This window comes from Talpa occidentalis, unplaced genomic scaffold (assembly GCF_014898055.3).
Source record: "Talpa occidentalis isolate TD23 unplaced genomic scaffold, MPIMG_talOcc4v2.1 talOcc4.15, whole genome shotgun sequence".
Classification (NCBI taxonomy): domain Eukaryota; kingdom Metazoa; phylum Chordata; class Mammalia; order Eulipotyphla; family Talpidae; genus Talpa; species Talpa occidentalis.
Window position 1 is genome coordinate 65,689,291 of NW_023601543.1, and position 13,201 is coordinate 65,702,491.

At 40.0% G+C, this 13,201-nt stretch overlaps 1 protein-coding gene across 7 annotated transcripts in view; it reads right to left on the minus strand.

Annotated features, from left to right (window-relative positions):
• SYTL5 (synaptotagmin like 5) overlaps window positions 1–13,201 on the minus strand; it is a 185,814-nt gene that overhangs the window by 85,174 nt on the left and 87,439 nt on the right. The window lies entirely within an intron of this gene.

Here is a 13,201-nt window from a genome sequence, read left to right on the forward strand (position 1 = left end):
TTATTAAATACTGTATGTTTATTGCTGTGAAATTTTAGATTTCATTAATTCAACATTCTCTATGAAAATTCAGTTTCTTGCAATATAATTAACTTCTACTACCAGATGGATTCCATTATCAGTCTGCAGCTGACCCACGGGGTGAGCAGTCTCACCATGTTGGCACTCTAAGTGCATCCACAACAGGAAGTGGTTCCCTTCGTGTCCCTCCCTCCCCACAACTAAGACCACTCATAACAAGCACAGCTGGCAAAGCAGATATGATGCAGCGTTCCGTATATTGGCCTCAATACACCTTACAAACATACTGCTGAATGAAAAAGGTTAAGTTACAGGATAATTCACGCAAAAATTACAGAATATATATGAAGGAAATAACCTGCCTGGCAATGATATCTAATTTAGGAATACATACATTTATAGTATAAATATAAGGAAACTCACAGGAGATTCAGATAGAGAGGAGAGCATAGGAACTTAAATGATATTGAGCAATGGTTGATTTTCAAGATGGAGGTTTATATCTTATAATGTACACTATTGATTGGAATTATTCTAGGTATGAATTACGTGTTGCAATATAGATGTTTGAAAACTACCCCCTTAAGAAGCCCTGCAGGCAATGCCCCTCATGCTAACTCTTGATCATTCTTTCATTGACTTCTTACTTGGATTCTCTCTGAATGTTCCCTTAACAATGATGACTCCTGGGCCTCCCCTGGTGGTGCAGGCAGTTAAGCGCAGCAATGTGAAGCTGTCTGCAGCCCCTGCAGCACCAGTTTGATCCCAGCCTGCGGGTGAGGGTCCCACATGGCATGGCAGACATCTCCTGTCACGCCCGCTGCTCCCCTCAGCAGTGTATTTTGTCAGTCTGCCTGTTCTGTTCCCTGCTCTGTCTCTGGTGAATCCTCTCACCCTCCCACACATCTGGCCTGTACCCCTGTTCTTGTATAAATAAATAAATCTTAAAAAAAAAAAATGATGACTCGGAGTGACCAACAGGTTTTGTGATTTGGGATCTCAGTCCATGACACTGGCCCCCACCTTCCCCCCAGATCTATGAACTACAATTTACATGCAAGTTGTACCTGGTCGGTTTGGTTCTAGCAAGTGTTCCAAACTAAAATAGATACAGGATCCTTTTATTATTATCTGAAAGTAGAATACTCCTATTTGGTATGATTCAGTAGGTTATTTTGGGGATCTGGGAACACTCAAATTTTTCCCATATATTGGGCCTCCCCGGTGGTGCAGCGGTTGAGCACTGGGTTGCGAAGCTGCCCACAGCCTCTGCAGCATCGGTTCGATCCCCGGCTGCTCCCCGGCCACCGGATGAGGGACCCGCATGGCGCGCAGACCTCTCCTGCTGCCCGCTGCTCCCCTCAGCAGTGTACTTCATCCATCTGCCTGTTCTGCTCTCTGCTCTGGCTCTGGTGAATTCTCTCACCCTCCCGCGCTTCTGACTGTACCCAGTGCTTGTATAAATAAATAAATCTTTTAAAAAAAAATTTTTTTCCCATATAAATTGACGGTAACAGCCTTTCCAGACCCCAAAAAATAGCCTACCAATCACACCAAATAGAAACATTCTACTTAAGGAGAGTGGGGGAAGCTTGTATTTACTCAAAGGCTGCTTTGAGGCCTCTAAATATCCATAAGGTTAGGCTGACCTCAAAATCTCAGAAATATAATGGGAAAGGATCTTGTGAAGAGCCTCTCTAATTTCCCAAAGAACAAGAGTGAGGCTCCTCTTAGGAAATTGTCCTGGTCTGTGCAGATTCTCTAGATTTCATCCAGAGCTTTCCTCCACCTCCAAAGACCAGTACAGGGATCTGAAAAAAACCCAAGATTGACATGAACAGGAAGCAACAAGGTTAAGAGCAAAAGGGACTCTTCAGAAAGGTTAGAGGTTTGCTTTTTCCATTACTGCCAACTGCAGTCTCCTCAGATAAAGAACACAACTGGTTTTTCCATTCCTCTTAGACTCATCTGGTTTTATGCTGGAACGGATAAAGCACCTGGTAACTCAGTGATGAATGTTATTACCGTCAGTTTCACTTAAGAAATATTTTATATTTGAAATGTCAGATTTAGAATGTTCTACGTGAATATTCTATAGGATTGTATTTAGAAATGATTCCAGTGATTGGAAGCTACAAAAATGCTTGACCTGAAGTTTATGATTATCCTTCCTTGAGAGGGAAGGTGATAGAGAGAAGGTGATAGAGATGGGGAATGAAGGACTTAAGAGAAATAAAAACCTCCTGAAAACTGAAACAACAAAATCAACCCAAACTGGTTTTTCACACATCTGTGCCTGGACTCAGAGCTGATTCATTAACAACTGGCCAAGGAGATCAGAAGTAGCTAAAACTTTATCAAGAAAATCATGTTTCCCAAACTAAATGTCCAAAAACAGATGATTGGATCAAGAAGATGTGGTGTATATATACACAATGGAATACTATTCAGCAATCAAAAAAGATAAATTCATGCCATTCACAGCAACGTGAATGGAGTTGAAAGGGATTATGCTCAGTGAAATAAGTCAGAAGGAAAGAGAAAAATGTCGGATGGTTTCATTCATAGGAGGGATATAAGGAAATCAATTAAGAGATCATGGGGAAAAAAGACAAAACTAACAGGCAACTATAAATTGGAGATATTCTACAGGGGAGAGGAAGGAAGAGGGACCAAAACATGGGAGGGAAGAGCACAGGACACTAGAGTGACAGTTCACGGATGTCTCCTTGGTGGTAATTTTATGGGGATTACACCTGAGAGGAAAATAAACAACAATGTAAAAAATACATAAATTAAAAAAAAAAGAAGAAAGAAAGAAAATCACATTTCCTCCAGAAGGCAGGACTGGACTGTGATGATCATTTAATAAGATGCAATGTAACTGATGATAATACAGTCCTCCCAGAGAAACACAGGGGGTGAGGGGTGGAGGGAAGAGGAGACTGTGAGCCTGGGCATAGACAAAGGAGTTCTAAGGAGCTAGATGCCCATGGTGCCCACGCAGACTCTGACCCAAGAAGAAGCACTTGGGTTTCAAAGGAAATCAACCTATTTATTCCCTGTAGCAAGAGCCCCATGTGCTGGCAACATTTTCTGCCATCAAGCCCTCAAATCCCACAACTAATTCCTCTAATTCAAGCTTTACTTTCTCTGGGACACTTCTGATTTTAAGTTGGTTTCTCCTAGAATGCTCTGTTTGTCTAGTGGATGTCCCACTTTTGGCCAAGCGACCATGTGCTTTGTTGAGTTTGAACCTAGGTCCAGTCTGTTCTGTATAGGCCAACTAAGTCCAATTTCAGAATGAATTCACCTAAGTATGAATCTTTTTTATTGTCCCCTTTCATGGGTCATTCAGACCCCTCCTGGAGAACTCCTTCCCCAGTACACACTTTAATCAAGTGAAAAAAAAATAACTAAAAAAACTATGAATGCATTTTCACTAGGGTTGATTATCATGTTTTCAGTCAAATACGCCTGGTAAACACTAGCCAGAATAGGAGGAAGAAATTCATGTTTATTTCATTCTCCTATAACTTCACTTGAGCAGATCTTTCTCCTTAAACCTTTCATATGGGAACTTCCCCCTCTGTCCAGCAGCTTTGCCAAACTAAGCCAAACCACTCAAAATGATGACAAGAAGGTCTGTCTGTCCTCCCGCCACCTTTCAGTCTTTCAGCCTTTCAGCCTTCGACAGGTGATAAACCCTGTTGAGCAGCACCATAGATGTGATAACCAAAGAAATTCCCACAGCATCAACAGAGCTCTAAGTTTTTCAAAAAACCATCTGTTTTGAAAAACACACTTAAAAATTATAGAGGTTGGTATTTTAGTCAAAGAAAAGGGCATGTCTGAATACATCTCATTACAGGGTAACAGAAACATGGCTTTAAAAGCAGAATGTTTCTGGAAGTGCTCTTAGGATGAAATTAATAAAAATAAAATTAATTTCCTGTTTGCCTGCTAGATGGATTTTCAGCATTCGGAGGGATGTTCAAGATGCTTGCAATACAAGTTGAACAGCATATGCAGATGCACTTGGGAGTGCATTGCAGTACATCTGGGGAAGTGTAAACTGACTCCCCTGTGCTGTAAACTAGTGTGACCTCTAAAATAAAAATATTAAATTTTTAAAAACAATCTACATAACTGGGGGCCTCCCTGGTGGCACAGCGTTAAAGTGTGAGTGCTATCAAGCTATCGCCAGCCACTATAGCACAAGTTCGATGCCTAGCCCAGGAGCTGACCCACATGGCGCAGCAGACCTCTCCTGTCTCACCCGCTGCCCCCCTCAGCAGTGTATTTCAGTCAGTCTGCCTGTTCTGCTCCCCACTCTGTCTCTGGTGAATCCTCATCCCCGCACCTCTGGGCTACACCCAAGCTCTTGATGAATAAATAAATAAGACAATAACTCCTTTAAAAATTATAAAAAAAGAATCTACATGGCTGTTAAAGAGAGACAAATGCTGTGAGGAGAGAACTAAATGGAACTTTCACTATGAACCCTAAGCTGAAAGACTCAAGGGCAGATGCTATGGAATTGCATTTCTTTTCAATACAGCAGTTTCTTCTCACATGCGCAACTAACTCTGTGTGGCACATTCCAAGGAGTTACACAGTTGTTGATATTTAAAGGAATTTCACAGTGGTATTAATCCCCTGAGCAATAAAAGGAAGGCTGACCAGCAATACCAATAGTCTTATAGTGACCCTTCAAGAACAGTGTTCTTAGAATGTTCCACATTAATGACTGCTAACATTTACATAACTCAACTGGTCACATGATTCCCCTCACAAAGTAACTTCTAATATCCCTACTTCATAGTTGAGAAAACTGAGGAATATAGAAGTTAAGTAACTTGCCCAAAGTCACCCAGTTAGTAACTCAGAGCAGTGTGGTTTTATAGACCCTGCTACTCACCATTTCATGAAACGACAGCATACCACAAGAAGTTATTAAATAAAGTTCTAGAGTCCAACAAAAATTTTAATATGTTGAAAACTTCTTAGAGTCTTTATTGCTTTCATATTCATCATGAATTTTCATAGAACCCTCTTTGAAACAACGCATGTAACATCATAGTTTTTTATCTTGGCATAATGTATTTTTGACATTTTTTTTAAAGATTTATTTATTTATGCATACAAGAGCTGGGGTACAGGCCAGAGGTGTGTGTGGAGGAGTGTGAGAAGATTCACCAGAGACAGAGTGGGGAACAGAACAGGCAGACTGAAATACACTGCTGAGGGGAGCAGTGGGCGAGTCAGGAGAGGCCTGCTGTGCCATGTGGGCTGCTCCCTGGCCGGCCAAGGGATCGAACTCGTGCTGCAGTGGCTGGGGATAGCTTCACAGGTTGCATCTTAACCCCATGCACCACCAGGGAGGCCAGTATTTTTGACATTTTAAAAGAGAAGACTATTTCTATCTTTAAAAAAATTGGTTAGGAGAAACGTAAATAAGTTCAAAGGAGTAAGGTTTGAAAGGAAAATTAGAAAAATTACTTATATTATATTTGGAATTTCCCTAAATGTTTTTTAATTACCAAGAACCTATAAAATTCTATAGTGCCAAAAAAGTTTCACATAGTAGACCACACATAAATTTAAAATATTTGTATAAGAGAAGCCACTGCTGGTAAGAAGGAAAGAAACAAGAGATAAGCTGGGAGAAGAAGATTGATCCATACAAAGCAGGAAAGGGGTTAATATCTAGAAAATATAATTTAAAAATTACAAGAAAATGAACCAAGAAAATAAGGGGCAAAAAAAAAACAAAACAAAACAGGTAATCCACAGTATTGGCAATTCATCACAAACATGAAAAGATGCTCACTTAGCTCACTGCTAATACGAATGCAAATTACAACAAGGAGACAATTTTTTAGCTTTCTATTGTATTATGAAAATGTAACAATAAAAAACCAAACCTCCATCTCATTTAGTGCTTGGTGAGGGTGTGTGTAAATGCACTGGCAGGGTGGGAAACACGGTAAGCCCACCCTTGAGATTTTTCCATTTGTCTCTTTCTTGTATATGTGTCCTGTGAGCAGAGGCACTAAGTGGCATTATGTCCTGGACAATCCTTCTAAGGACCCCTGTAGAGTGGCCAGCCATGAAAGCCTTATATCTCTCTCTGGAATGGAGGACAGATTTGCTTACCATTTGTTTAATAAAGCAAAAGTCTCCCTCCAGGGCAGGGAGCAAATTTACTTATATTATAGCTCATTGCAAAAACTTGCAGTTCCCTAAATTCAGGTTTCCTCGGTTATTAGGCTAATCCACTACAGACAAACTTTCCACCTGGGCACTTGGGTGTAAACGGAACCAAAGCAAACAGAATGTTCATGGCCCTTGCGAGGCTGTGAGTGATAAAGGTCATTGTACTTGACCAAGGAGTAGCATAACTTCAATCACCGTAAGCCTGTGACAGGACGACTTGTCAGTTTGAAAGTAGGGTAAAACACAAATGCAAAGTCTTTACAGTTCAATCTTTGAAACTGGACAAAGGGTATAAAATTTCAGTTATGCAAGATGAATAAATCCTATATCTACTCTATAGTATGGTGCTTATTCTTAATAACATTGTGTTGTATACTTAAGCATCTGCTAAGTGTCCTAATCACACATTCATGCATTCATGCATGCATTCATTCATTCATTCATTTATTCACAAATAAAAGTGGATGGGAGGAAACTTTTGGAGGTGATCATATGTTATTAGATTGTGATGGATTATGCATTATGATGATGGCTTCACAGGTGCATACTTATCTCTAAGTTCATTAAGCTATATACACAAGCCGAGTTACCTGTTATCTGTTGCTCAGTTACCAACCACCCACAAATTTAGTACAAAAAATAAACAAAACCTTATCATTATCTTTTACAGTTTTATGGGTTGGCTACGCTTAACTAGGAGGCACTCATCTGTGTCTCTTATGAGGCTTCAGTCAGATGGTAGGGGCAGCTGAAGCCACCTGAAGTCTGGATTAGGTGGAATGTTCAGGATGACAAACATACATGTGGCAGTTAATGTCAGCTGTTGGCTGGGAGCGCAGCTGGGGCTGTTGACCACAACACCTACCTGTGTTTTCCTGCATGGTGGCCTCAGGGTAGTTAGGCATTTTATGCAGCAGCTCTCTTCTGTCAGAGGAAGCAATGCAGGAGGCCCAAGCAGAAGCTTCAAGGCATCTTAAGATTTAACCTTTGAAAGTATCAGAGTGCTACTTCTGCCACGTTTTCTTTCTCATAAATCACCAAAGTCTTCTCAGATTAAAAAGGTGAATTATATTCCAAAGAAATAGGAATAGTGAGGAATCTGTGAGCTCTTTAATTTTCCATATCTCACCTCCTAATGTATACTACGTGTAAGATTGTGGTGACCAGGAAGTCTGCATATTAGAGATCATGCATTTTTCCAGTTCTTGATGGGAATGGAGAAATTGTATGTGTGCCACGATTCCCTATTTGTTGTTACTAGGTCAGTACAAGTGGAAACACACTTATCTATAGAAAGAGAAGCAAGAAGGGTTTGGAATACTCAACCATTAAGAGTTAAGAATGTGAGTTACTATTTTACACACAGAGATGCATGAATCAGTGAAATGGCTGCATACTGAAGAGAAATGAAAATGATTTGAGACACCTCAGTAAATGAACAGTTTGAGGGTACTGGTGAGGATTCGTAGAAAACTGATTCCATGAGTTCCAGGCATTCATGAAAGGCTAATAGAGCAGGAGAAGACAATGTTCTCAAGGCACAGACTGGAGAGTAAAAGTCAAGCTACGGACTTTTGGATAGTAGAGAGTCATAAACTTTTCTGAGGGATAGTTGATACCTTAGACAGTCAATAAGGAGGAAAGATGATCTTGAAAAAGTATACCTAGGGCCTCCCCTGGTGGCACAGTGGTTGAGCGCTGGGCTGCGAACTGCCCGCAGCCTCTACAGCGCTGGCTCGATCCCCAGCTGCCGGCGAGGGTCCCACCTGGCATGACAGACCTCTCCTGCCGCGCCCACTGCTCCCCTCAGCAGTGTATTTTGTCAGTCTGCCTGTTCTGCTCCCCGTTCTGGCTCTGGTGAATCCTCTCACCCTCCCGCGCTTCTGACTGTGCCCAGTGCTTGTATAAATAAATAAATAAATCTTTAAAAAAAAGAATGAAAAAGTATACCTATTTTCCAATAGACAAAGGGAAGCAATTTTAGGGATTCATAAGCTAGAGTCCGCAGTGCAAGCACTGCTAAGTCCTCAGAACCAAAGCCTGGCTCTGTGTCTTTTCTCAGAGTCAGTGTTGAAATGTGGAACTTTGAAGGTGATAGAATTAAAACTCTACCCCCCTAAAGAAAAATATGGACACATTACCCTACATTTTTGCATTGCCATTTATTTGGCTATAAAACAGGAATATCTACTTCCTTGGCTTGTTGTGAATATTAAAATAAGTTAATGTATACAAAATTCACAGTATCTGGCGCAAAGCAGATGTTGAACATATTTTAGACCATGCCATCCTTTCTGTTCTTACATGGAAATTAAGCAGTATGTCATTAAAATTAGTCAAAACCATACCTCCATTCCCATAGATTCACAAAACACCCAGAGTTTTATTTTCTCTCACTTCATAGACTCTATTAAAAATTTATAAATCTCTTAAAATTTGCAGGCAAACCACAGTTCTGAGGCATACAGCAGGGGGAGAATATGGAGAGGGGTCAAAATAGGGGCAGGAAGAGCACAATGGACTATGGTGATATTTCATGGGTGATGTGGTGGTGGGAGATTCATGGGGCTACACTTGAGGGGAGAAATCAAATACTGTCCAAAAATGAACAACGATGTAAGAAAATTAAAAGTTTAATAAGAAAAAGAACTTGCAAATGTCTTAGGAATTGCTTAGAAGTTCCACAATTTTTATTACTAGGATTTTTAATAATACTAAGATTATTTTACATATGATGACATGCTGGAAGGCTCATAATATGAAGGTAAGTGAAACTATCAGGATATAAAGCTACTTACACAGTATGATTTCAATTGTATTCAAGGAAATACATACATATCTAAATATTATAGCAGAAAAAAATTTGAAGAAAATAGGTCAAAACATTAAATCCATCTCTGGGTAGTATTATTACACCTGCATTTTAATTTCTTATTCATCACTGTCTTTATTTCCAGGTTTCTACAGTGAACACATATCACTTATATAATCAGTAAAGAAAAATACAGCAAATGTCATTGCTGTCAAAATATATTCTCTTGATGTAAGCTCGGATTCAGATACTGTGGGACGCAACACATCTATCCACTTACAATCATGCTTCATTACTAAACAGGAAAAATCATCAGTAGTAGAGTCAGATAGCCTGGAGGTCAAAATATCTATTTTTAAATGTAATGTTTAATTCGTTAAGGTATTGTCAGTCTGGAAAAGAATAAAATCAAAGGACAGATAAGATGGATGGGCTACAGAGCATACATACAGAGCATGTGATAAACATGCAAAAAAACATATGTCAGAAACTGTGCTGGACCTAGGGGACACAGAGGAAGAAAGTATGGGTATGTCTCAAGGAGCATGTCTATAATCTAGCGGAGAAAGACAAACACAAAAAAATAATACAACCTTATAAATGCCAATTTGGCTTTGAGGACACAAAGAAAGTAACTAGAAAGAGGACAGCAGTCCTTCTAGGATGTGAAGAATGTGAAAATGTCACAAGAATACATGATTAATACAAGGAATGGTGAATAATCCCAGGGCTGGGGTCTGGGGTAGGGGGAAGAAGGGTGCTAGCTAGGAAGGAATGTGATATCCAAATAAGCATCTGGAGTTTATTGAGGGTTTCTCAAGCTCTGTCTTTGGAAATGGTTTCTTAGGAAACACCACAAGGGAGGTTAAGTGGCCAAGCCCGTGGTGCCGAGCTCTGCTTCAAACAGAGCAGTTCTGCTTTTATCTGTTCTCTAAGTTGGATTTCCTGGCAGGATTTTATCTGACGAAAGAGTTCCATGACCTTCAAAAGTCTGAAAACTGCTCCCATGCCATAAAGCTGTTGAATGCTTTTAAGCCAAGGGATGGCACAGTCAGGTTTCTGTGTTTGGAGGCTTGAACACTTGATGATGCAAGGAAGAGAGGGCAGAGGCTACAGAGACTATGAGGTGGCTCCTGCAGGAGTAGTTAGGCACTAAAACAGTGGTAGTAGGAAAGGAATCAAGGGACATTTTTTCAATATTTGGGAATAATCTCTGTAAGATCCAGGTAACGACTAGATGTGGGTGGTAAGGAAGAGAGGAAAGTGACTCAGTCTTCCAGCCCAGGGAATGGCAAAGGTTCATAATCATCCACAGAGCTTGTTCAAAAATAGATTCTGGATGGTGCATCTCCAGAGATTCTGATTCAACAGGATTGGGGATGTTGATGTTAATACAATTCACAAGGACAGGAAACATAAGGCAAAAAAAAGTTGAAAGGTAAACAATAATTGAAATCCAGGTATACTGAGGTCCAAGTGCATAGGCATCAATAGAGAACTGTCCAGAGGGGGCATTTGGAAGATGGAACTCAACTTTATCAGAGAAGCCTACACTAGAGACATTTAATTGGGTGTGACTGCAGTGGCTGAACCCACGCAAGTGAGAACGCACAGGGAGGAAAACTGAGGGCCAGGGCTAGGACCATGAAGAACAATTTTTAAAAGAAGGCACAAAGGTATAAATGAAGTGATGAAGGAGAGACTGAGGATAATGAACAGAGTGGGTGAAGCAGTTGAGTCTGATGAACTATGAGTCAAGCATATCACTAAGGGCCTATGTATCCCACCATTAAGATTTCAATTACTCGGCAAGTTTACAAACACATCTCACTGCGCAAATTATCACCCAAACCCAGAATCTCTGTAAATGCACCATATCAATACATTCAGCCCAACTTGGGGCTACAGCATGTCTTCCTTGGTTTAACACCCTAGGTTTCTAATAATATAAATTAGTCTTGTAATTATTTTGCTGTATATTCCAGTTACTTCCAGGTCATACTTGGTACTTATTCCCATGGAGCATGATAAAATCTGACCATAGTTATAGGCCGTGTGGTAACAAGGATTGCTTGGGCTAGGTGTTGCAAATGGATAACCTTTTGCATGGAAAAAAAATAGCCTGAACATCAGCCATTTTAGGAGATCTACTAAAGTTGTCATTGACGAAGACCAAAGGAAAGAGTTAGTTTAAGATGGATTCAGAGAGGAAACCCTACAATGAAGAAGGCAGTGCAGGAGAATTGTGAACAGTCATACAGTTCTGGCATGAGTGTAGCTTAAATCCTTTTCACTGGAGTTAAAATGAAGCAGCACAGGAAAATGAGCAGAAATGTCTTCATATATATATATATATAATGCACGATCAGATAGCTCTTGCAATTCAGAGCACCGAATAAACCCCTTTAGTGTTAAATAGTGAGAAAAGGCAATATTCTACCCATACGTCTGCCATCCAACCCCAATTAACTGAGTACTCTATGTGGATTACAAATTACTCTTAGGGAACCTTGTTTCCACAGTCATACAGACATGACCTAGCTCTGAAGACACTAGATCCTTTGCAGAAAATTACCTTTGTACTCAGATGAGTAGTTTGCAACTCCCAGAAATCTATTTTTAAACTAAACCTGAAGTTGGGCCTCCCTGGTGGCACAAGGGTTAAAGTCTCAGCACTATCAAGCTATCATCAGCCACTGAGGCATGAAGTTCCATCCCTGGCCAGGGAGCTGACCCACATGGCACAGCAGACCTCTCCTGTCTCACCCGCTGCTCCCCTCAGCACTGTATTTCAGAAAAACAGCCTGTTCTGCTCTCCATTCCCTCTGCTGAATCCTCTCACCCCCTACACCTCTGGCCTACACCCCGGTTCTTGTATGCATAAATAAAAATCTTTAAAAAAATTAAACTAAACCTGAAGTTGACTCTAATCTGCCCAGAACTATCTTCTAGAAGGAGAATTATACACAAATACAGCCAGCTTGCTGCCCCTCACACTAGGTTAGGATATTATCAGTCTGGTTGGTTAATGTCATGTCTGCCAAATGTAGCAAGGAGTTGTGGAAGGTAAGATGAAGAATATTTATGCTCCTCAAAGATGACCTTATAGCATAGTCTATACTAGAAATTGACAAACTTTTTCTATTAGACACCAGCAAGAAAATATTTTTGGCTTTTTAATCCAAGAGGCAAAATCGAGGCTATTGTATAGATAACAAGAAAGAAAACCAATGTCCACAAATACCTTTTTGACAAAATTCAAAATATATCAATAATGACTTAATACAGTTGTTTCTGTTTTGGTTTGGTTTGGTTTTGCTAATAAGATCTACTAATAAGAAGAATGGGATTTTAAGGCAGATATTTCACCTAAGGGAGGTCTAATATTAGTATTCCTGTATTCAAAATTTATTAAGAGTAGATCTGACCCCAAACCAGATCTAATAAATTTGAATATAAATTTTAAGATGAAGCCCCAGTGTTTTTCGTGCACCTTAAAGTTTGGGACCATACTGGTCTAGAGTTTTTTACCACTCTCTGGGCCACATTTCTACCCCTTTAAAAAAGATAAGATGTGGATCTAAGAAATGGTTCACAAACCATCTGAAAACCATTCAAGAATGCCCATTTCAGGGTCTGTGGTCCTGAAATAAAGATACCCCCCTCCCAAAGGGCTCTGTTGCCAGGCCCAGCTCAGGATAAAAACGTTCTGTAATTATACTGAGGTGGCGTTTAACCTGTGAATACACTAAGAAACATTAAGCTGGACACTACAAATGGGTATACAGTGTGGTTTCTGTATTTTGTCTCAATAAAACTATTTTTTTACCAATTCAAAATTTTTTTGGGGGGTGAGGTATCATATTTTTAAAACTTCCCATGAGTTTCCAAAGGGCAGCTCAAGTAGAGAATTGCAAGGACTTCATGGTTGGGAGTTAGGAAGCTCTGGGTTCAAACCACAGCTTTGCCACTTAAGGGATTACAGAAATTAAGCCATTTAACCTCTCTGAACTTTGGTTTCTCCTTATATAAAGTGGATAAAATTGTAATATCTCACAGGATTTCTGGGACGATCAAAAAGAACTGCTAATGCAAAAGGTCTAGCATAGTCTCTGCCACATACATTTTTCCATGTGAAGTGATGGAATT